Source organism: Eretmochelys imbricata, chromosome 7 (assembly GCF_965152235.1).
Source record: "Eretmochelys imbricata isolate rEreImb1 chromosome 7, rEreImb1.hap1, whole genome shotgun sequence".
Classification (NCBI taxonomy): domain Eukaryota; kingdom Metazoa; phylum Chordata; order Testudines; family Cheloniidae; genus Eretmochelys; species Eretmochelys imbricata.
This window is the reverse complement of record NC_135578.1, coordinates 37709684-37735138: the sequence shown is the minus strand read 5'-3', so window position 1 is coordinate 37735138 and position 25455 is coordinate 37709684. Positions and strand designations below refer to the sequence as shown.

The window sequence follows — 25455 nt, the reverse complement described above, 5'->3', positions numbered from 1 at the left end:
CATGAGGACTGGTAGCCATTGTAATTTTACCCTAGTTAAAGTAACTACAAGTCCTTTACTTACTCTTATAATTTAATTAGTTAATTACTGTAAAGTACCTTGGAAAGGCAAAGTGATATTTTATATGTGGTAGCTGTTATTATCAAAAGACTGTTTAAAAAAAACATATTACGCAGTTTCCCCTCACCAATGTACTGCAATAATGAGAGCCACACGTGACTTATGTGTTTCATTACAGTAGGTTTCCTTTTGTCTAGTTTAAATGTGTTGGAGTTTTTCCCAATTAACTGGCAATGACATTTTCAGACCTAGGACTGCTCCTGAAGCCTGCAAACCCCAATTTTGAGCCAACGCACTAACTGCATGTTTAGTTGCTCATTAGAATGTGAAAGTCACTGATCTTCTCAGAAAAATGAGAGGCTTTGCAGGTGCAAGGGTGCACCCACATTTTTGCTGCAGAATCTGTTGGCCTCAGGTTTGAACATTTAGCCCCAAATATCCCCTTGTTCTTGTATTACGGGACTGGGGAAATAGGACCATCCAAATACTCTCTTCTGTGGGAGTCATTCTTTTATGTACTACTTACCGTCTTTCTCCTTATTTCCCCTTCACTCTTTTATTTCCAAATTGAAGGCGTTAACATCCTTTTGATCTTTCTTTATATGGAAGCCTCTGACCTCTATACTTCTAATCACTTCCAGTGCCTTCTCTCAACTTTTTCTATTCCTGCTCTGTCTTTCTAAATTTTTAGAAGTTGAACACAATTATTAATTTTGGACATCAGATTAAATACATCCTCACCTTGAATCCTGTGTTTTACCAGGTTTTCTGCCTCTCTTTCATTTCTGTTACAGTTACAGAGCATGTGACTAAAACATAAAATGGATTCATTTAGCAGAGGCTAAAGACTTGAACCTGCTGCTCAACTATAGGTTTTCTTTGCTTGCTAGACAAAGAGCCAGATGAAATTCAACCCTTCATAAGAAAAGAAAGAAAACAGTGGTAAAATAAAAAAATAAATGTTCTGAATATGTGCAATTTGAAATCTCAGCATGAAACAAATCAAGGAGGTGTGTATTTGTCTGTTTTTCAGCTGAATCAAATTACTTTCCCGCACACCATGCTAGTTCAAACATATATGAATAGCCTCTGGCTGATGTTGGACACCTATCTAATAGTCAGTCCCATGCGATCACTCTCAGAAAATAGTGATGTTTCATTAATGGTCCCACATTGCACTGGGGTCTGTCATGGAATTTACTAAGACTACACACCATTCGCCAAACAGTAATAGAAAAAAGCAGAAAAAAATAAAATATGATGTTAATTTCCTGCCAAAGACTAACCTTTTAATATACCCAAAGCAAAGAAGGATTATAAACAACATTTTACTCTGTTCTGTCACTTGATTGATGAACTGTTTAAGTAATTTTCACTAAATGTATTTAAAACATATTTTTCCCTGCTGCAATGTGTTCTTGAATTTCTTCTCTGGGAATTTGTGTTCAAAGAGCTTTGCAAAGCACGAGTGCTATAGCTGAGTTAGCAAAATTCCTTGGCTTGCTTGTGTAGGATTGGGCATATAGACAAAATACTGGAGTGACAAACAGTAAGCACAATAGCACTGTTTGAGTTCCTGCCAAATTGATACCCGTATTTTGCCACAAGATGATAATGAAATTATGAACTTAACAGCAAGAGAACTTTGCACCTCATATGCTGTACTGGTGCCTGATTATTACTCCAGCTGCCACTGGGGAGTATAGAATTGGGTAAATGTGTAACTCTGTCTGCATCAAACCAGGCAATTTGGCACTACATTGAAGAAGCTGGACATAAGGATTCAAAAACTGATTAACTGAGTGAATGCAGCATTGAAATAAATAGCAAGGAATGAGCAGAATGTCCTCTTCTGTGCTTCTGACTGCATGACACAGGTATATATTTAACTAAAGTCAGCAATAGTCCAGTGTCTAGCCTAGGGTAGGCCATACAGCAGTGTGAGGAGTGGGCTTTACACAGCAGTAATATACAAAAGTGATGGCAGTTTCCAAATGGTGGAATATAAACTCCCATCCATTATGTGCAAGATTATATCACCTGCATTCATTTTGACTGGTATCTTGCTCCATGAACAGTTCTATTGAAAACAATGAGACTACTTGCAGATCAAGGCACTGCTCATGTTATGTTTTCATGTGGGTATTTTCCCACCACTTAATTAACCTGAGGTAGTTATTCCCTCTATAAAGGCTAGTCTGGACACACCCCAAGTATTTGGTGCAGACTACACATATTTGTAGTTTCTTCCCACGGTCTTGAAATCAGATTATCATCCACAGCATATCTAATGCATTGAACCTCCACCCTTAGCTTTTTAGCTTCATGCAGTAATTCCAAATCCTACATGTGGCTCTTGCAGGCACCCCATTTGATCTGTCTGGTCTGAAACATGGCAACAAGGTTGCTGGAACTAGGGATGCTGGGAGCACTCCTTGGCTTGAAGTGGTTTCCATCATGTACAGGATTTACTGTTTTGTTCAGTGGCTTTCAGCACCCTCTCTGCAGTCAGAGGCAGTAGTAGGGAGTGGTTTTGTGCTGTTCCCTGCTGCAGTGGGTGCGGGGAGTGGGTGGGTGGGAGTATTTTTCACATCTCCTTTCCCCACACGTCAGTCATCCAGGATGCTAGTGGGGGCAGTGGTCCTGCTTGTCTTCAGACAGCAACCAATTAAGGCAACAGCTGTACTGACACCAGAGGAGGGGATAGCATGCTACTAGTTTGAACAGCGGAGGATCGATGTGCCAGCCACCAGTGAGAGTTAAGAGGAGCTGCACAGATAGTCTAGGAGAGCCAGATCTGTGAAAAGACAGGGTTGCAGTGCCATCCTTTCATTTCTGAGCTCTTTATGTGGCGGGACTAAAGGATTATATATATATATATATATAGTATGAGTGGAGAGATCGGCCCAAAATGTTGCTGAGTGAGTGCTCATTGGGTTGATCCAGCACTCTATATCACATAATCTTGATTAACACTACAAAAGGTTTTTTTTCTCTCCTGCTGGTAATAGCTCACCTTAACTGATCACTCTCGTTATAGTGTGTCTGGTAACACCCATTGTTTCATGTTCTCTGTGTATATAAAATCATCCTACTGTATTTTCCACTGCATGCATCCAATGAAGTGGGCTGTAGCCCACAAAAGCTTATGCTCAAATAAATTTGTTAGTCTCTAAGGTGCCACAAGTACTCCTGTTCTTTTTCAGGATACAGACTAACACAGCTGCTACTCTGAAAAATGTTCTGTGGCTGCATCAGATCATGAAATGCCTTTCCAGCTATCAAAGGCTGAGTACCATTGGTCAAAGGCTCTTGCCACCTGTCACAGGGTATACAGATCCCATGTTGTCCCATGTGCTAATGAGTTAACAGGAAGATGAGCTACCTCCTTATCTAGAGCTGATTTGGTGGCCCTGCAACAGCTGGGGAGATAAAAAAACGGGGAGTGATGGCTTCCAGAGAGGCTGAGGAACCCTTGTGGACAGAAGCCTTCAGCACTGTACTGGTGGAAAGCTGCCCAGGTTCTGCCTCTACCTCCAGAATAAGAGGCTCAACGAGCATAAGTCTGGTAAACAGCCTACAAGAGAGGCATGGTAGGAAGCAGTCCAGGGGAGCAGAAAGGGATTGGAAGAAACTGTTTCACAAAGGATCCTTGGACTGGCACCCAGAGGAGTGGGTGGGTGGGTGGATCTGGGTTCCCTTACCAACCCCAGCAGAGGGGTTATGAAAGCCTGAAGAATAAAGGGGTCTGAACTGCAAGAAGTCAGAGCCTTTGTTAGGGTTTCTGGTCTCCTGACTCACCAGACTCTTTTCTGCTCTGAAATGGGAAAAGACTATTAACAATCCAGCTGGAGTCACAGCAAGGAACTACTAGCCATTGGACTAAATGGTGACTAGCCTAACAATGGGGAAACTGAAGCAGGCTGTCCCTAAACCCCATTCAACCACAACCAGGTGCCCGTGTCTGAAAATAACCCTGGACACCATTCTATTCCTCGAAGTGAAAGACATAGCTCATTTCACGAAACATTTGCTGCTTTTCCTTATGCAGCAATGCCCTCACTCATGTGACGCCTATCATGTAATCCCTGACACATCGGAGCCAGCAGCCTTTCCCATACCTGCTTCTCAGTCACACCAAAAATTTCAGGGATCTCCTCAGCCTTGTACTTAGGCGTGCTCAGCTGCTAGCCTTTTGATTCAGCCACCCATCAGTAAGCTCAGCACAATCTCTCGCTGCAGGTGGGGAACTGGGATGTATTTTCAGGCTGGGTGTCTGGGAAACTGCTGTATAATTCCCATTAAAATATGCAGAAATTGTATTCTTTATTCCCTGTGCCCTATACAGAAAATAAAAATCTTCTACACAGTGACTGTATTATTCTGGGTATCTGACAAATGGGTTTCATTACAGACTCTGAATGCATGACTCAAAATCAGACAGTAATTTGGGATATGAAGTAACCCCCTGCTCTTTTATTTATTTATTTTTAAATGGCACCCCTACAAGTTTTAATAGGTTTGTTCAACAGGCTGTGTCATGGGTTTCTTGTGGCACATTTCTCTTCAGATTAATTTCTGAAAAGAATGGCTGGATTTCTGGCATATTAGGGGTTTTGTTTTATTTATTTTTTCCTTTTTAATACGTACAAAGAGAATTTCATGTTTGTGAAAGGAGACAAATTAACATCTCTGGAGACTGAAGACTGTTTATAGGTAGGGCCCTACCAAATTCATGGCCGTGAAAAACATGTCATGGATCATGAAATCTGGTCTCCTTAGTGAAATCTGGCTGTTCTAGAGGGTCGAGGTATTGCCACCCTTACTTCTATGCTGCCTTCAGAGCTGAGTGGCCAGACAGTGGCAGCTGCTGGCTGCTTGCCCAGCTCTGAATGCAGTGCTGCCACCAGCAGCAGTGCAGAAGTAAGGGTGGCAGTACCCCTCTATAATAGCCTTGCAACACCCCCACAACCTTCCGTTTGGGATGGGACCCCCAACGGTTACAACACTATGAAATTTCAGATTTAAATAGCTGAAACTGTGAAATTTAAAATTTTTTAAACTCTCTGATCATGAAATTTACCAAAATGAACCTGAATTTGGTAGGGCCCTATCTATAGGATGTATGCAGCCTGGGCAGCAAGGCTGCAAGTTTCCATCCAGAAAGTCACCAATGTGCCTAATCCTAACGTGGGGAGTCTACCTCTAGGGATGTACAATAATTTAGTGCCTGTATATACTCAGTCCTTGGTCACTCTACTGAGCTCATAAATATGGGTGCTACTAATTCCACTTGGATCAGGAACCTTTCCATTAGGAGCAGGACTGAGACCAACTCATTCCACATAGGCCACTGAACAGTGGGAGAAACCTCCTGCCGCATTTCAGTGTTTTTGTGCTACTTAATAACCTTTGTCAATACATATTGAAGTTTACTGCAAAGTGGAATGCAAAATATTTTTCAGGGCCACGTAACAGTCATATACTATAAAAGCAGGAATAATGCCTGATTCATGATGCAGTGTTTCATAGCATTAATTCTAGGGTGTTTTCCATTGTTAAGATTAAAATTATTCTTGGATTATTGTAATTTAATACTATCTTATTTATTGGGTCAAATTCAGCCTTGGTATAAATAGACATGACTCCAGTAGGCCCATCCGACTTTGATGGGAATTGTGCCCCTTTACACTAGGGCTGAACTGGGTCCCTTATCATTATGTATACTAGAAGTTATGGGTGGAGGTAGTGATTAGCACATGAGCTGGTGCTAACTAAACGGTAATTTTATATTATGCAGATAATTTTTCTGGAAAATTTTAAACTTTCACAAGAGGAGAAATGGAATAATTTACTTGTTTGCGCAATCAGCTGTTTGTACTCAATTGTCTTTGCTGCCAAATAAAGCAACTTGAACACAACCCAAGATATGTGGCAATGGTTGCAGATGGCAGAATATGAATTTAATTCAAAATAAGTGAGAGAACAAAATGGCATCTCGCTCTCCTTTACATTTCACTGAGAAGTTAAAAGCGATCACACGTTCATAGGGAAGTTGTAACTTCCACATTGATACACATACACAGGAGTCACTGACCCCAACCACAGACAGGGCTATATCCTTTTGTAATGTGACCCATGTCATGTAGCTGGGACCCAGAAATAAAGACAGTCTTTTACCAGAGTTCCTGTATGACATGCCTATATTATATTGCTAACATCGTGATGTCTCTTGGCACCATTTGGTGTTGCAGTGTGACATCATCTTGCGGAATCAGTATGCCGTAAGAGAAAGAAGAAGAGGCCAAAAGAAGAGATGTACCCAGGATAAGTTTGTCTCCATGCAACCCCATCCCCAGACAAACAAAAGTTTGTGTGTAGGGGAGTGGGGGGGGGGGCTTGTAGGGGAACATTCCTTGTGCTCCCCTCTCTCATTTCTGTCGGTGCCATCATTTACTCTTAGCTAAGATGGAGAATCTGTACTGATGCAAAAGCAAATAAAAATGGGAGGTGCAGGGCGGGAGGGGCACATTGCTGGAAAACTTTGAAATAGCCAATGCCGTTTTAGGAGACTAAAATGTTTCAAAAACAGATTTTGCATTAAAATATGCATTATGCATTTATAGCTTTCTACCAAGAGAGGGAGAAGAAAATGGAGTGGGGTGGGTCTCTTTTTTCCTGTCTCTCTTGGGAGGAGAGGGGAAGCTGTATTGAGGGACCGATCCACATGTAGAGAAAGGGAGGTGGACTGGCTACTCCTGGTTGGAATGCTTCTCCCATCAGGTGCTACAGCTCTATCTACTGGCAGGATGGCTGGAAGCCCCAGATTTGCCTGAGAATCTCCACAACCAGGCTCAAGAAGCTTCGTCTTCAGAGTCCTCTTCTGTGTGAATCTTGCCTAGGAGGGGATACTCTGGGGATGCAGTGCTCCCCTAGGCAACGTAGATTCAATAGAAGGTTTGTGCCGGTGCTGTCACTTTACTTTAACCCCTGATTTCCAAGATGTGTAGGTTGTTAGTGACAGGAAAAGAAGCCCACAAATACTTTAACGTCTTTGTATTGTAGCTACATTATTCCCACAATAATTAGGCTGCCATTTAACTTACACACACGCTCACTCACATCATGTAGGATTAATTTAGCTGCAAAAATATGAAGCCTGTCCACATTCCCACCCACCCTCAGCCCACAAACCCCAGTGGCAATTAAAATATGAAGATTACAGATTATTTCCCTGAGGTCAGGGGAAAGCTGGAGACAGATGTTTCAGACCATCTTGCTGCTAAGAATGCTGCTGCCCTCTTAGGCTCTGACAAAATAAAATATCATCCAAGGGCCAAGTCGGTTTTGCTATGTTTTGAAACTCAGTGTTGAGGCAACATGACCCTGCAGTACTGCAATAGGGCTGAATTTGAAAAAGTCAACAGAAGTTTAACCTCACCTTAGGGCAAGACAAACCAGACTGTGCTCTGTGGTTAGCAGATGAGTGAGGGTAACTCCAAACATGGGGATACCTATTTGGGATACATTTGCCCTGTGTGTCCAACTTATTGCCTTCCAAATTATAGGGAGTGAAATATGATTATCAGATGGATCAGACTAAGATATTACTTCCTGATGACTCAGCTGAATGAACCACACCATTTATAGGATGGTGATGTTGCGTTTTGGAGCTATAACTTAGAATAATGCAACTCAAATTAAGAAAAGGAAAGTGTAGGCTAAATATTAAGGAAAACTAAGTGACCAAGGACCATGACTGAGAAACAGAGTCCCAAGGGAAGTTCCATTTCTTGGGACTTTTAAAGTGAGATGAAACAAAGCACTAGAAATTTACTGTAGGGAACAATCCTGCATGGACTAGATGCTCTAACAGATGTTTTCCACGTCCCTCTTCTATAAAAAGAAAAGGAGGACTTGTGGCACCTTAGAGACTAACAAATTTATTTGAGCATAAGCTTTTTGCGAATACAGACTAACATGACTGCTACTCTGAAACCTCTTCTATAAGTAATGAATCATGGTTAGGGGGAACTGTGCTGCTAACTCTTGGTTTAGGTGTAAAACAAAGACTCTGGCCACTGTTGTTTGCTGAAAGAACTTCTGGCATTTTGCATAAGCAGAGGGGTATTAACCTAGTGCCTTGGCCAATTTCAAAGTGTGTAATTATATTCTGCTTACTTCAATGTTCTTTCCAATTAGTGAAGCTATGCTTCCTTCCCCCTGGAAAACTTGTTGCGTAGTGCTGGCAGCACGGATTGACTACTGCAGAAAGTTGCCTGTATCCTGAGCTGATTGCAGTTAAACAGTGGGTTACGGATCCCACTGACTTCCATGGAATTGCACGGATGTAACCAGGAGCAGAATATGGACTGATTGTTGCATCACCAAAATACTGTATATGACAGTAATGCATAAATGACATTGTATCCTTTTATTCAATGGCGTTAGGCAGATAGCAATAATGTATCTTTAAAGACAGCTAGCTAGTACTTGATCACCTCCTTTTTGTTTTGGCTATAGAGTGATAAGATACAGTAGACTGCTGTTTTTCTTATGAAATATGTCTACCTCCTCCTTTCATGAGACATCCAATGCTGAAAATGCTAAGCCCTGTACAAATGAAAGATAAATCAAACCCGCCAAGAACTTCCTACAAATCACATTCAGCATCTTGAATGTTAGGTGTCCTGTTGTTCAAGTAACTAGTTATTTTATATCTTAGTTAGCAGGGTATGTACATTTAAATTATTTAACATTGATGTGAGGTGACAAAGACTAAACAGTTGAGCTTTCCTTGAATTGCTGATATGCAGAATAAACACTGGGGAGATTATTTACATGGATATTTTGGCAGGAGTCTAAATTACAATGATTAACTCTGGATTCCTCCTGAATCTGAAACTAATCTTAAAAAACATGACATACGTGTATGTAACAGTAATAATGTTGCACCTGGTTCATGAGTGTCAGTCTAAGTCTGTTTTATACTTTATAGTTTCCATTACATATGCTTAAGGGGTTACTCTGCATATCAGTTTAAAGGCTGTATTCATTTAAGGGTGGGGTAGCAGAGGAGCAGGGCTGGGGCTGCTGGATCTGTGCCTGAAATCCAGTGGCTACCACTTTGCATGCAGTAATGCAACGGTGGCTAAAGATCATGTCAACAGCCTGGGGGTGAAGATTTCCTTCCCATGGACCTAGTATATATCTCAAACACACAGCCTGGCAGTGGCTACTTGATCTGGTGCTAGAATAAGAATTACCTCTTTAACCGTGAGTTCAAACTCAGTAAAATCCTGGTCCTACCTCAGCATACATAATATTTGATCATGTCAGTGTCTGCGTGTGTTGGGAGGGAAGAATAATAGGCTTTGTAATAACATAGTGTAATTCTTACACCTTCCTCTGAAGCATCTGGCACTGACCACTATTGAAGACAGGATACTGGATTAGATGGACCCCAGATCCAATCCACTCTGGCAATTCCTACATTCCTTTTGCATATTAGTGGATATTTATACTTAAGTCATACATTAACTATAATTTACAGATTTTATGTGTGAAGATTTTGATTAACAGAAAATATACTTCTTTCATCTTTTCTCTTGGTCTCATCTGGTTAAATATCAGTTCAGCTTTTAAGATCAGAAATGTTGGCAAATGGAAGGCACAAGCACGGAATTAGTTTTGAATGAACACCTCACATATTTCAGTTGCTGTGATGATTAGCCAGATGTGTAAACAAGTAAAAGTCAATAGACCCTCTTGTGCTGATCTGCACTAGCAGATGTATTTGTATTCTTTAAAAAAGAAAAAAAAAAGAAAAAAAAAAAGCATGGCTCCTGTCTTACTATCTGTCACAGAGTGAGCAATCTGTAAGGCCCATGTACTGGACATCAGTTACTACTGCTGTACTGGATTTGTGGAGGTGAGTGAACAGTTAAAGTCTGTTCTTACACACAGTTCTTCCTAATTCAACATTTCCTGGCTCTTTTCAGTTTATTGTAACCTGCATATTGAAAAGTCTGGGGCTGGGGATTGTTTTATTTCCTTGTGACTATGTGTTAAGAAATAAAAGAAAAGTAATTTTTCATGCACATTTCTAAAAGGCAGATCATTTACCAAAACGACCACACCAGTTCTTTCTCAAGTGAACACGTAATTTGGAAATATTTTCAAAAGCCTGTTATTTACCTGAGAGACCAGAATATCCCATATGAAGTAAAATGAAGCTTATGAAGCTATTAAAATGTGCATAATATATATTTAATGGGCTGGAAATGTAAATTTGCATTTCAACAGATGCTGTTCTTCTTATGAATCCATATTTTTCCTATTATTCCACAATTGTTTTCAAAACTCATATTAGGAAATAAAGATCCTTCAGTAACAGTGCTTTTCCTGGATAGCTTCCAAAGCACTTTACAAAGGTGGATAAATAACATTTTCCACATCTGTAAAATGGGGATACTGAGGCACAGAGTTGCAGTGACTTAGCCAAGGTCATACACTGAGTGAGTGGGAGAGCACAAACAGAATTCAGATGTTTTTATTCCTAGTCCAGCATCCTGTCTGTTAGATTATGGTGCCTATAAATAATAAATTGGAAAGGTGTCAAGCATGTGGCATCCTTGAGAAAGTCCATGGGGGAAAGTGTGTTGACCTTGCATAACAGCCAGTTGCTGTTTTACTTATTCCAAGCATCCAAATTCAACCACAAATCATTTGTTTAAAATATACAATGTTGGCTCAAGAGAATCATGCACCCACTGCAAGAATTGATGCAATCTGTCTGAAATCTTGCAAAGGGTTGTGTTAATAGTTTGTAATCCCAAGACTTCCCATTAATAGACATTACTGACATCAGTTATCATGTGATAACCATGCCATTAATATGTGTTGTAACAGCTCATTTCTCAAACTCTAAGGTCTGCCAATCGGTACCAGGTCATTTAAGGTCACGCTACCAACCCATACATTAACACACAGGAATGCTCCCTTCTTTTGGACAATATTTTCTTTTAGTCCCACCTGATTTATATCTGGCCATTTCAAATGAGCTGCTGATTGCTAAATAGCTGAATCATAGTTTTATGAATTCATTTTAATACTTCAGTCACAGAACAATACTACAGCTTTCAGAGTGCACTTTTATTAGCTGATCATACATAGAGGGCACAACCCTGTTTCTAGCAGCTCCTGAAACCTGTTTCCCATATTAACCCTTTCTTGGATATCACATACAGTCAGCAACACTAGACTTCACGTTCTTTAAGAGTCCATGCTTAACATGTGCACATTCAATGGATAAAGCAACATCAGTTAGAAATGTAGTGAAGAAATAGTCTGAAACTCCTAACAGACTGAATGACATATTGAACAGCAACGTTTCCAACTATTTAGAATGGCTCATTAGGTGATCTTTCTATGCTCTCATCTTTGTAAGGGGCAGCCACATTCCAACTCTTCCTAAATAATAATTATAGCGTTAATTGAAAAGCCTGAACTTGCTCTTGTCTTGATAATAGCATTTACTCAATTTTAATAGCATCTGAATGCCACTGTGCATTCTACTTTTATTATCCATCTTTTTATCTTTAAGCAAAAACCTGGGCAGTGCATGTTGTATAATTCCCTGTATTCAACAGACATCCCAACTTCTGAAGGCCATGATTTAATATTGCACAGACATCTTTTCCTTCTGCCTGCATGGGACTTTATAGGAAATAAGGAATTAAATTATTTAACTGCCTGCATATTTTTTAATGTTTGTAATTACAATAGGTGCCTATTGTTTTAAATATATTGAGCTAACTCTTCCTCTCAGTTACCTCAGTGCAAAACCATTATACTCAGTGGGGCTGGATTATTATCAGAGGATTGAATTTGATCTAATGATCATTGAGACTTGGCCAGACTCTAAGCTGGTGTATATCAGCCATCACTAGAGCTATGGCAAAATATAGTAGCTGAGGATCTGGCCTTTAGAATTTAAATGGAGTTTTTCTAAGATTATTTATATTACCTAAACCAAGGTTCTTCAGCTCTTCCTGTACTTGTGTGCTCTAAACCCAAGAACAAATTGCTACTTAAAAATGCATTTCACTAAGCTTTACAGTTTACCATCATGAAAATAGTGAGCACATGGTATGAGGTTGTTCTTGGCAGCATAGATGGCGTTTTAATGGACCTTAATCATGTTGAGAGCCAGAATGTAATAGTTTACTATTTAATAATAAAGGAACGTACAGAAGGAATACTGTACTGAAACGCTTTGATACAAGAATATTGATGAGCATAATTTCAAGTGTATCTTAACATTTTTATTCTCGTTACATCAGGTTGTATGAAATATATTTGGACCAAAACTTTGTGCCTCACGGTTTGTTTTGTAGCCATCAAACTATTTTTACTTAAAAGCCTGCAGGAAGGATGCAAACAATGATCCTCCAAAATGTGTCCAGATTTTTAATATACTTTGAATCTACTCTGAAAAGTGACAGTGCAAAAAAAGAGAATAAAAGCATTCTCAGGCTCCATGTTTATTATCTCTAAGTGATTTTTCATAACGAGGGCCCAACTCTGCAAACATTTATGCAGATGCACATCTTTAGTCACATATGTGGTAACAATGAGTTGGGTGGGGCTTCTTGTAAGAAGTGCATTAGTGTTTGCAGGATCAGTGCCTAAAAATGCTCCATTTACAATAATAATAATAATAATTGGCATCCCAGAAGATACAACCTGTGTTCTGAATACCAAGGTAGGATCTTTCCATCTTACACATTATCACAAGTTCTAAAGGTTCTGAAGGCCAAATTAATTCCTTAAGTACACCCACACAACACCATTATCTTCAGGATATGCCTTCAATGACCCCTGTGCAAACCTGTTGCTTTCAGTGGGTTTGTGCAGATGTAGCTGATTGGAACTTAGTAAACAACTCTGTTTGCTGCACAGGATGGAGTGGAATCTGTACATGTGTCGGCTCTACAGTCAGAGCAGGAGTGAAAGGCAATAGATAAACATTCTGACTACCATCAGTAGATATGACTCTGAATATACACAAGGGAGAGATCTGTTGGGTAAGAAGGTGCCACCTTTGCACCACCATTTTCCAGAGTACAGCTGTGGTTTAAGATCTATAGATCTGGACTAAAAATAATACATCATGAGGTCAGCCAGGAATCTCCAGGTACTTCTCAAAAAGTAATTTAGCATCCCAACATTCCTGTGAGATAGCCAGTGTGATAGACGTGTAGCTGCTCTATAGTAATTTATGAATACTCAGTGTTATCCTGGTTATTGGGAATGTTCACTGCATGAATATGTGGGTTTAGTACTAGAGGGTTTGTCAGGAAAAATGAGCAAGAAGCAAAATATGCCACCCCTCAGTAAAAACTATGGGGGTGATACAAGTCAGTGCTAGACAAGAAAAAAAATGGAAACGCAAGATCAAAAGGACTATTGCAGTTTAAAAAGTGACTCTCTCAAGAGAGCTGGAGATAATTGTTAAACATGTTCAGAGAAAACCTGACTGACACAGACACCCACTGGGATATCTAAAGAAGATAGTCCTGCCTAGGTTATTATCAGGGAATGGTAGGCCTTAGGTAAGAGAGACATGCCTGTAGGCTATTTGTTGTTTTAAAAATCTTTTCCTCTTACGCTTTGTTCCTACTGTGAGAATAAACAATACTTTGATTTTAAGAAAGGTGTCTGCTCTCTATATACACCACTGGTTACAGAATCCCACAGACACAGAACCGCACGTGCCAAACCCAATTGTTCCTGCTGGGTAAACACAGTTGACACCAGGGAACTGTCTAAGGGTGGGAGAGCTGCAGAATTCCTCTCTGGGAGAGGTAAAGGCAAAAAGCCTGTCTGCTGAGGGGGGCCATTCAAAGAGACCAGGAAGGTGAGAGAAGTGCAGCTAGGCCTGTGACTGTGACAGACAGCTATTATTAGACTCATTTACAAATGAGTAAACTGAGGCATAAAGAAATTAATCGATTTCTCCCCTCTGCCCTCCTCCAAAAGGTTCTGAGCAAGTAAGTGGCAGTCAGGATTAACATGCAGAAGTCCTGATATTTAGTTCCCTGTTCTAACCAATATTATTCCTCCAGTAACTGTAACTAAACCTCTAATCATTGTGATTAAAATCGTATACTGACATTTGGGCTTTGAGTTAAGAATTTAAAAAATAAATTTTTTAGTTCTATCAGAAGCGCGTAATTGGTAAAGAAGAGCTCCCTTAAATCCTCAGTGTATTTAGCCCTCCCTCCTTCTATGGAGCCACCTTTTCCTTTAAGCCTCAGTAAGTTGTTTCGCAGCATATAAAACAGAACAAGTTTTACAATAGCATATACTAATGTCTACTGTAGCGTATCATGCATATAAAAATGGTTTTAATGTGTAACCATTTAATTCCTTTTGGCAAGATAAATGTGTGGTGATAGAGATATTTTGTAAATAATATACTTATTCAGTACTTGAGTCAGAGCAGATTATAAAAGAAAATGGCATGTGAAGTAAACTTGTTTTTGCTGTACAGTAAGGCGTACTGAGTGTAAATAGATTTTTTTATTCTGAATTTAAAGGTGAATTCAAAGACTTTTTACTTGAGTTCAGTGTTCTGTTTTTCTTCCACAGTAGCAAATGACAACTGCATGTCCCGCATGGCATTAGGTGTTTGTGAGGTCATTAGGTGTTACGTGGGGGAAATGAGTAAGTGATTTCAACTCTCTTGTTTTTTTATATATATATAAATTGCATGGATTTGCCATATAAATCTACAATTATATTCTGTTAGTTTGGGATCTCCTATAGTTTCTACAATATACCTTTACCTTTAAATAAATTGATTACTATCATGTTTTTATGTATTTGCAGTACTTAATGCCCAAAGACTCAAGAAGGATTGAGGCTCCATTGCACATTTGAAAACATGGTCCCTTCCCTGACAAGCATATAATCTAAACTAAAGCCATGTCTATGCTAGGCATGCTTTACATATATACTATTACTGACAAAGCACTCCTAGTGTGGATGTAGTTACACTGACAACGCTGTGCTTTGTAGCAGGATAGCAAAATGACTCCATGATGACTGAAACAAGTGATACTGTTAAAAGCACAATTTCACTGATATAAGTGTCTCGGGGTTTCTCTCAGCTTGGTTATGTCAGTCAGGGATCGTCCCACATAGTTACACCAGCAAGAGTCTGTAGTGTAGACTAGCCTGATACAACAAACGGGTGTTACCCTCATTCACCCCCTCCAATTGTTTTGTAACAGTGGGAGGAATGCATATTAGCTATATAACAATTAGCATATTTCAAGTCAGAGGAAGTTTTTAAGAAATAAACGAGAAATTAGTTATATCAGTAATCCTTGCTGGTCATTGACCAAGCCATTCTCAATTGTCAATTTACCATAAGAATCCTGCTAGAAGTGAGTTTTGGGGAGGGATTTGAAGAAACACAGGGTAGTAGCCCTATTGATTCATTTGGGGAGGATGTTCCATGCGTAAAGGGTGGCATGGAAAAGAGAACAAAGATGCTTGTGGGACATATGGGCAAGCGGATGATGGAAGCCAGCACTGCTGGTGGAATAGAAGGCAATGCAATAGGATCCAGATTTTTGGTAAAATGAAGGTGGGCTAAATTGTGGAGGGCCTTAATTGTACGGACAATAAATTTGTATCTCTTCAATGGAGAAGGAGAATCAGGGTGGTATGGTCATTACAATGGGTCAGGAAAACAATCTTACCAGCTGTGTTTTGATTGGACCTGAGGATGGAAAGATGGGTGTTAGGAAGGCCACAGCGGAGTTTGTAGTGGTCAAGACTGGAGATCATAAAGGTGTGATGTCCTTGCATGATTGTGGTCCACCAACTGTAATGGAAACCCGCATATATAAGGGTAGAGTTTCGGTCTAGGGTCTCAATTATGTCCTGAAAGCCATATGCACACACAACTGAAAGTGGAATAAATGTGCCGTGGAGACTTTTGTCTTCCAGGATATTATCATCCCCCACACAGTTAATTGGGTTGGGGAGAGGGAGTGGAGAGGAGAGAGGCAGACATTAGATTACATGTAAATCTGTCCATGCTATCCAAAAGAGGCATGATTTGACAGGAAGTTTTATCCCACTGTTCCAGTTATTCTAATATATTTGTTTGAAACAAGTATACCTGGAGCAAATTTAGCAAGTGTTAAGTGTTCCAGAATTTTCCGCTCTAAACAACATATACATGAGCCTCCTCAGAGGCATATTTATCAGAAAGCTAAGTAGTCCCATGTGATTTTTTTACAAACCTTTCAGCTAAGCTCCATATGCATAAGCCAGCACCCAGAAACATTTTGCAGATTTGGGAGCAGATTTGTGGGACTTGCTGTGTGTGAACCAATGAATGGAGTACACTGATTCACAGATGTAGTTTTTCCATCTGTGACAGATTCTAGGTGATCTTCATTTAATAAGCAATTCAAGCTGTGAATGTTTCAGAATAAACAGAATGGAAATCATTTATACAAAATATGTTAGATATTGAAAAAAATGATCTAATCTATTTTAGATCAGTAAATTATACAGTTAGGGCTGTTTTCAGAGTAGTAGCCGTGTTAGTCTGTATTCGCAAAAAGAAAAAGAGTACTTGTGGTACCTTAGAGACTAACAAATTTATTTGAGCATAAGCTTTTGTGAGCTATAGCTCACTTCATCGGATGCATTCAGTGGAAAATACAGTGGGGAGATTTATATACATAGAGAACATGAAACAATGGGTGTTACCATACATACTATAACAAGAGTGATCACTTCAGGTGAGCTATTACCAGCAGGAGAGTGGGCTGTGTGATTTTTGTTGTTGTTGCTTGCTATTGTCAGTAAAAGAGTGGGGTGAGGAGCAAGCATTATGCACTATACAAATATGTATAATTAGATGTGGCAGAATTTGATTTTTTTATAATTTCAACAGCTAATATTCATGTTCATTTTAACTTTTTTTAGTTTTTACTGATTTTTTTCAATGTTCATAGTGGAGGGAAATCATGGGGGATCAGATACTTGGGGGGTTGGACAATAACTATTTAATGACAGTAAACATTGAGATTCAAAAAATTAAAACTTTATAACTTAAAACACAAATTGTCGACATCACTGTCAAAATATACAAAGTAAATATCCTTAAATCAAATTATAATAAATTCTTAAGTAGCATTTTTCTTACTTTGCCTATCTGTAAATTTTGACTGTTATTGTCAGTTTGTGTGTATATGGTGAAATCGACATTTACCAATAAAAATCTAGTTCTTCCAAGCCTATGTATAATCTTGCAGGGACATGCTAAATCTTGTAGGAACATTCTGTTTATATTCACTTTGTACATTTGTATTTACTCTAATACAGATCTGAAAGACAGTACAAATAACCAGCAGTCACGTGGCTGTTAATCAGATTCTTCCTTTGTGACATGACATTTTATCAGATCATTAATCAGCACAGTAGATTTCATAACACAGTGCATTGCAGTGACTGGACTGTCAGCATTCAAATGCAGCCCCACACACTGTTTGACTGAATGTCTCTGTTTTAAATTTATGCAGGAAGGGTCTGAGCAAGAGAACTTTAGCTTGGTGTAATTTTATCCTGTGTGAGAATAAGCATGCAAAAACACAATCTCAGAATAACATAGCCTTCAGGAATGCAGCAGCATTTATCAGTCAGGTGCACTGAAGTATGCCAGTCTTGGAAAGGGTTAACAGTTTGGAAAGCTATCATTTTCAAATTGAAATACATCCTCTGAGATTTGGAGCACCTCTGAATTAGTGTGCTGCTTAAAAAAGGCCCTGGACTATAGATTTACAAATTCCTCCCAAGTCCTATCTCTACTACCTTTTTTGGATTCCAGTGCAAGGGTCTCTTCCATGTCTTCAGAAAGGAGGAGTGGCAGGATTTGCCCCATAGTTCAGATATAAACCTACTCTTATGAGTTATTTTATTTTTTATTTTTTTAAACAAAGAGCACAAAATCGAAACATTCTAAAGTCTCATCTGGACTACAGTTACAACAGTCTCTAAAAAAGAAAAGGAGTACTAGTGGCACCTTAGAGACTAACCAATTTATTTGAGCATAATGAAGTGATAATCAAGGTGGGCCATTTCCAGCAGTTAACAGGAACGTCCGAGGAGCAGTGGGGGGTGTGTGTGTGGGGGGAAATAAACATGGGGAAATAGTTTTACTTTGTGTATTGACACATCCACTCCCATAGTGTGGCTGATGTGTGAGCTGTAGCTCACGAAAGCTTATGCTCAAATAAATTCACCATCATAGGGGCCTAATTACATCAGCCACACTACCAGAGGCTCGTTCACCTGCACATCTACCAATGTGATATATTCCATCATGTGCCAGCAATGCCCCTCTGCCATGTACATTGGGCAAACCGGACAGTCTCAAAGTAAAAGAATAAACGGACACAAATCAGATGTCAAGAATTATAACATTCATAAACTAGTCAGAGAACACTTCAATCTCTCTGATCACTTGATCTCAGACCTAAAGGTCACAATATTACAACAAAAAGACTTCAAAAACAGACTCCAACGAGAGACTGCTGAATTGGAATTAATTTGCAAACTGGATACAATTAACTTAGGCTTGAATAGAGACTGGGAGTGGATGTGTCATTACACAAAGTAAAACTATTTCCCCATGTTTATTTTTTCCCCACCTCCCACTGCTCCTCGGATGTTCCTGTTAACTGCTGGAAATGGCCTACCTTGATTATTACTACAAAAGGTTTTCCCCCCCGCCCCCTGCTCTCCTGCTGGTAATAGTTCATCTTAAGTGATCACTCTCCTTACAGTGTGTATGATAACACCCATTTTTTCATGTTCTGTGTGTATATAAATCTCCTCACTGTATTTTCCACTGAATGCATCCGATGAAGTGAGCTGTAGCTCACGAAAGCTCATGCTCAAATAAATTGGTTAGTCTCTAAGGTGCCACTAGTACTCCTTTTCTTTTTTAGAGACTGTTGTAACTGTAGTCCAGATGAGTACTCCTAGTACTCCTTCTCTTTTTGCGAATACAGACTAACACGGCTGCTACTTTTAAAACAGTCTCTAAGGTGCCACAAGTACTCCTTTTCTTTTTGCGGATATGGACTAACATGGCTGAAACCATGTTACAACCATGTTAGGGAACCCAGTTACCACCTGCTTGTGTCCTAATCATGTTAAAGCAAGATCAAAGCATGTTATAACCATATTAAGAGAACCAGACTACTTATCATGACTTGGTCTGGCCTTCAGTGGCAAAACCATCCCATTTTTTTAAGATGGTTAGGACAAAACCATGCTGTAACCTGATCCTCTAACATGGCTGTCATTTTACGGAGACAAGGCCTAAATGGATGTAAGTACTACTGAGACAAGATGGATGAGGTCATATCATTTATCGAACCAACTTCTGGTGGTAAGAGAGACACGCTTTCAAGCTTACACAGAGCTCTTCTTCAGACCTGAAGTTGGTCCAATAAAAGATATTTATCTCACCCACCCTGCCTCGCTAATATCCAGGGACCAACATGGCTACCACAACACAGCATACAACAATGTAATGGATTGCTGTAAGAAGTGTAAAGCTCTTTGAAAACCACTTGCCTTCCCTCCCTGTTCCCCTAGAGGACTCTAGTACAGCCGGCCACAACAGCTAGAGGAAGCCCATATGTATAGAGACACAGAATCAGAAAGCAGCCCACCAACCCCAAGCGTCACTTCTCTGCTCTTGTGACATTCAGCTCAGTCGCAAAAACACACCAAGCCTGGTCCTATGGATCCATCAATGGGCACTCCCCAGGCATGAGCAACATCTAACTCTCTGCTGAGTAGAGCTGAGCCACCAGGGGAGGGAGATGCCCAGCAGGTAAGGGAGGGGACAAAAAAGAATTTAAAAATTAAAAATCTTAGTTTAAAAAAAGACCAGAGAGGTAATGAGATCATGGGAGAAAAAGTAGCAATGATGAAGAAGCAGAAGTGGGTAGGAGGCCCAGCCACCAATCCATTATAAGGGTACTTCCACTGGTTTATGAGAGGCAGTTGTTTTCCTTTGCCTCTTCATAAATTTATTTAAAATAAAGAATATTTCCTAGTATAGGCCATGGCGTATGGGTTTTTTTCTGATAAAATTAAATTTTGAAAAAAGCAAGAGGAATCTTAAGCTGCTGACATGTAAAACTCAACAAAGGAGCTGCAAACCTTTTCCTGTTATTAAATAAACGGAAAGTAAATATTACAAATTGGGACATATTTCATAAGAGGATGTTTTTTTAAGGCAATATACTTTTGGCAGCAAATTAATTTTTTGCTTTATTTCAGTTTTAAAAATGTGATGATTTAGGGATTTATCCTGATCTGGTTATTATTCTGTCCTTTAGAAAGTTAAGACACATGATCCCAGAGCAGTATTTAGGATAAATCTTAAATCCACACATATTTCAGAAATATATGGACCCTGATACAGAAGTCCCATTGAAGTCAACAGAATTATTCATGTGCTTAAAGTGTAAGTGCCTTGATGAATCAGGCCATGATGAGGTTATGTGGGGTAACACCCACTTGTCATCTTGTATGGTGAAAACATACAGACAAACTTTATGATTTAAAAAAGGTCCTTATTCTGACCCTCTATTATAAACCAGGCAAAAGGCATGGAGTCAAATTCAACCCTGGAGTAAGTGAGTACAACTTCAAGTGGGAGTTATAGCCACTATGCCAGGGCTGAATTTGGCCCCAGCAGCTCAGTCTTACAATGCTCAGGTGCATATCATCCTCTGACGCCTATTTTACCTTACATTTAATAAAACGGCAAATGCTAAGCAAACCAGAAGGGGAACAGTAATTGAAAATGAAGTTTTCAGTTCTAGGTCAAACCTATGAATGCAGCCCAGGATAGATTGTAATCTGAAATCATTACTACACTTCAAATCTTTGGAATTGGCCAGTGTCTGAAGTTAGTTGGTGGCCTCAGTCCAGTTCTGAGGTGTCCCTATGATGGGGTATACCAGCCCTGCATTGGTGAGGCGAGGGTTAAAAGAGCTGCTGTGGGCTCAAGAGGCCATGCCCCCTTGCCTCTGCAGGGCATGCTCCCAGAGGAAGGGAGCATTTAAAAGGGAAGGACGCCACTCAATCTGGACTGACTGAGGAGGAGAGCAGTCACATGCAGCTGCCTCCTGCCAGGAAGTTGCCAGGACAGAGGCTCATAGCCAAGCTGCTGGAAGCCCGTCGAGCGGAAGCTAAGGGTGACAACTCACTGTGGCCAGCAGAACAGACACTGGAGATGGATCAGAGGGGAACACAGGAGGGACCCCAAGTCCAACCAAAGATGACACTGGAGGGACTGGAACAAGGGTAGGAAGTAACCCAGGGAGTGCGCTTGAGGGTATCAGGCCCTGAGACCTGTGCAAGGGTTACTGTTTCGAAGATCCCTGGTTTGAAACCCAGTGGAGTAGGTGGACCCAGGTTCCTCTACCCCCAAACTATAGCCACTAGGCCAAGCGACCTTTGGACTCTTGCACTGGGTCTCATTATCCTGAATCATAGCTGCTGAGCAAGGCGTCCTCTGGACTCTCACCAGGGGGCCACACTACCCTGAACTGTAACTGCCAGGTAAATTGACCCTTGGACTCTTGCCATTAGGCATTATGTCTTGGAGTATTGCCATTAGGCAGTACTGCCAGCCTGGAGCACACAGCCAACCCCCAACAGTCCCAATCACAAAAACATCACCACAGAGGACATTAATTGGTACCCATGTTAGCAGTATCACCAGATAGGCCTAGGACTTAATGGGAGTATTACTAACCTGCTCAATCCTGATCTATGATGAGGCAAATCAGCAGTTTTGGAGAAATTTTGCTGCCAGAGAGGTCAGATTAGATTATCACAATGGTCCTTTCTGGCCTTGGAATCTATTAATCTATGCCTGTTCTGCAGATAAATAGAAGATCTGTCACCTTTCATGAGCTCTAAATACATTATTTTGGCAGGAGACGGGAACATGCTTTAAAAGGGAGTAGTAAATGTTGTAATTTTCACTCCCCTTAAGGCCCCTTTGCACTGCTAGAACAATGAAAAGGAGCCTCAGTGGAAATGAGAATCAGACCCAAAAACGTGTGCATGCAGGCCCAATTTTAGAATTGTGAGTGCAAAAGCATGTGTGCTCAATTACCATGATTACATGCATGCTAGTATAATTATTCTTCCCATTACCAATCAAACAGTCAAATGACCAGCCAAATGTTACACACCAATATTAGAAGCTAGCTGCGATGTCTGAAGTATGTGCTTAACCATTGTGCATGAGAGTTATAAAAACGTGTGCCAGAGTTGTGGAAATGTGCTCACTGAAATGAACGCAAAAGGAACTACATTGGGAAAAATTAGAGGCAAAACTGAAGCCATTTTGGAAATTATAGTTTTGGTGCTAAATTTACAATTTCCCACTATTTTTTTCTTGCTCTTTAATACTGTATGTGTGCCATCTGATGGAGAATCATAAGAAGAGTGAATATAATCAGTGAGTTAATATTGGGCAGTGGCTCTCAACCTTTCCAGACTACTGTATCCCTTTCAGGAGTCTGATTTGTCTTGTATACCCCCAAGTTTCTCATCACTTTAAAGTACTTGCTTACAAAATCAGACATAAAAATACAGAAGTGTCATAGCACACTATTACTGAAAAATTGCTTACTTTCTTATTTTTACCATATAATTATAAAATAAATCCATTGGAATATAAATATGGTACTTACATTTCAGTGTATAATATATAGAGCAGTATAAACAAGTCTTTGTCTGTATGAAATTTTAGTTTGTATTGACTTTGCTAGTGCTTTTAATGCAGTCTTTTGTAAAACTAGGCGAATATCTAGATGAGTTCTTGTACCCCCGGAAGACCTGTGCGTACCACCTGGGGTATGCATACCCCTAGTTGAAAACCACTGATATTAGGTACTTGAAGAGTGTGTCAGTCAAAAAGTTTCCTTTTGTAAATTTAGCATCAAAAATATAATAAAAATGGAGTTATTTTTGGCTGCTGTGTTGAATCATGTGCAATTTTACACCAAAAGCCTGACAAACCCATTCGTGGGAAAAAAACCCAGTAAGCTGAAAAATGTTGTTTACTTTTTTCAATAGACTAGGGAAGTTCTACATGCTCTGCAGGAGCCTACTGTATTCTTTTAAGGTGTTATGGCTGAAATTTGCTGAAATGTGGACATCTAGTGGATGCAACTAATTATTACAATCTCCCTTGTTCTAGGAGAGATGATAAAAAAAATTAAATGGAAATGTATGGGTTGCCTTGCTAGTGACCTGGGTTTGATTGTTGGTCCTGGTCTCCTATTCACTGGACCAGCAGCAAATTCGATGATTGAAAGCAACACACCCCATTCGGGGAACTAATGAAGGAGAAACACTAAATCATCTACAAAGGGATTAGTTTACTCCTCTGTCAAAAAGAGTGGATCTGCCACTGGGCCTCTAGTGCAGGCTATCCTTTGTGGTACCAAGTGCCCTCAACTCCTTTTGATATAAAAGGACTTGAAGTCACTTAGAAACTTGTGGGTTGGGGCCTTAGGTGTGTTTGAATGAGGAGAAGGGGAATGGGAACTCAGTGCTCTAACAGGGAAACTAGAACTCATGAAAATTAAAGCTTACACATTTGTATAATGTATAAGGCTGTGTAATGTAGCTGGATGGCTAGTATATATGGTGAAAACATAATTGTGTATGCATCATGATGGTTATGTTAATATCATGGGATGCCAGTGAGAGTTCTGCATGTAGATGGGAGGCAGTGAATGATCCTTAACAGTTCCTCACCTATGTGCTTGCAATATCTGGGAACACAAGGCTATTGCCAAGTCTGAAATAAATTCTGTAATTACACATTCATTTTTGATACATCCTATTCTAATACTATTCACCTCACGTTCCTTCATTTTTGAGGGCTCCAGGATTTCTCATATTGTGGGATTTCTCACAAGGTTGACACTTGGCCGATATATGACTGGCTTCTCTCCTTGGTTTTTTTTTTTTTTTTTCTCTTGTGAAAACCAGTTGAAGCTAAGCAGCAGCCAACTTTGATTTATGTCTTTAATAAACTAAATTCAGATACCACATATTAATAAAAGTTAAAAGTATTCCCTAGATGTTTTTTAAAGTTTCCAAAAACAGTCCCATATCTCAGTCAAAGTTAACGTAACCAGAATTTCCATGGGAATTTCTGTCAGTTCAGGGTAGTTGGAACTGGCTAATGTAAATAACCACAACCCTGCCTCCACCCACTGACTATATTGCCTGATAACAGAGGGCTGAGTTTTTATTTTGAAAAGGTGTTAAAGAAGTATGACATTTTGGTGTGGACTACAGCTAATATTTGATAAGAAAACTTTGAGATGAGTTTGTGAAAGCTAGAGACTAAACTAAACTTCAGTTTGTTATTAAACTAAATGTTGTGGAATCTTAGAAGTTTTTCTTTTGTATGCAATCCAAAATGAACTAAAAGCTCTACTGGAATACATTGTTCGCTTATAATGTTATGACTCATATCCCTGAGAAAGAGGAAATGCTACATGTGCAAAGTTTTACAGAAGTTTATACCAGGCTGAGTTTCTATTTCTTCTAATAAGCCCTAAGAATGTGAAATAGTTACCTAAGGGTAGATGCTTCTCCTGGTTTAAAGGTAACTTGTAGCAGTGTTGCAAGTGGGAGTTCTGAAGCCAATGGGTATCTTTGATATATGCTTATTTTCATATTACTACAGATATGCCAAACCTGTGGGAAAAAATGCAGAAATTGGGCTTGGTTTTGGCTTAATTGGCTTGTGAGTTGCTTGTTGGCTAGTTTTGGACTTGTAACTTGTTGCTTCTTTTTTTCTATTGGCTCTTGGCAAGCGGGGAGGGAGGGGGGCAAGGGAGGGGAGAGTCAGGGGTGCACAGCAGGCCCACCACAGTCCCACACTGCACACCTGGGCGATCTAGTCAGAGTGTTGAGGTTCTTAGGGATTGGCTTGTTTTAGCCTTGTTTTGAAATGGGATTGGCTTGATTTTTGGCTTATTGTGAAAGTCAGGGTGCTTATTTACTGCATGAAAGTTGGCAACTGTGTATTGCTTACCAGAATGCTGTAGTTCACAGATAAGGCTGATGGTTGAGATCAGAGAGTGAACAAAAAAGTTTCACGTTTCTGGGTAAACAATTGCTTTCTGTATACTGTGGAAGAAATGAACAAGATATTTTTTGGCATTAGCCTATCTGATAAATTCAGAGTAGCAGCCATGTTAGTCTTTGTTCCCCTCCCCCCAAAAAAATGCATCCGATGAA

The 25455-nt window shown here is 39.8% G+C and overlaps 1 long non-coding RNA gene across 1 annotated transcript in view; it reads right to left on the bottom strand.

Moving 5' to 3' along the window:
• Positions 1 to 25339, bottom strand: part of LOC144267275 (uncharacterized) — a 35923-nt gene extending 10584 nt beyond the window's left edge. The window contains exons 1-3 of the long non-coding RNA XR_013346574.1: positions 25250 to 25339; positions 24788 to 24909; positions 15834 to 15958 (exon numbers count right to left, since the gene is read on the bottom strand). This is a non-coding gene — a long non-coding RNA (uncharacterized LOC144267275). The remainder of the gene's footprint in view (positions 1 to 15833; positions 15959 to 24787; positions 24910 to 25249) is intronic.
• Between the last annotated feature and the right edge of the window lie 116 nt (positions 25340 to 25455).